This window comes from Myotis davidii, unplaced genomic scaffold (genome assembly GCF_000327345.1).
Source record: "Myotis davidii unplaced genomic scaffold, ASM32734v1 scaffold401, whole genome shotgun sequence".
Lineage (NCBI taxonomy): Eukaryota > Metazoa > Chordata > Mammalia > Chiroptera > Vespertilionidae > Myotis > Myotis davidii.
Genome location: NW_006291020.1, coordinates 2,318,718 through 2,319,398, shown reverse-complemented (window position 1 = coordinate 2,319,398; position 681 = coordinate 2,318,718).

Below are 681 nucleotides of genomic sequence, written 5' to 3'. Positions count from 1 at the left end.
CGGGTGGGAACGCCCCCACCCCTGTTTTCATTAACAAACCCGGGGACGTTTTGTTGGCGAAAACGAAGCAAACACAAAGCGCCCTCCTTTGTGTCCCAGGCGGTAGGAGAGCTCCCGGTTCCCGCCGCTCCTGCAGCCCAAGGGGTTCCCCAGGGGAGGGGAGGCAAGATGGAGACCGCTGGAACCAGAGGTCCCGGGAGGCACAGCTCAGACATATCCAGGCCGGGCGTGGGGACCGGGCAGGGGGAGGTGTGTCAGGGCCATTGAAACAAGTCCCCCCGCCGCCCTTACGGATTTTCTACATAGACAAGCATGTCATTTATAGATAAAGACAGTTCTAACTTATCTCCAATCTATATGCCTTTTATTTCCATTTCTTGTCTTATTGCATTAGCCAGAACTTGCCGTATGATATTGTATTGGGAGTGGTAAGAGAAGGCAGTCTGGCTTTGTTCTTCATATTAGAGGTGAAAGCATCTACGCTGCCTTTCACACTGAAGTATGATCTGAGTAGTAGATTTTTTGTAGATGTTCATGAATTTATTTTCCTCCTATCCCTAGTTTACTGAGAGTTTTTTTTTTTTATCACAAGTGGGTGTTAGATATTGTCACTTGCTTTGTGTCAATTTATATGATTATATGATTTTTCTTCTTTATCTGGTTAATGTGGTAGGTTACAAC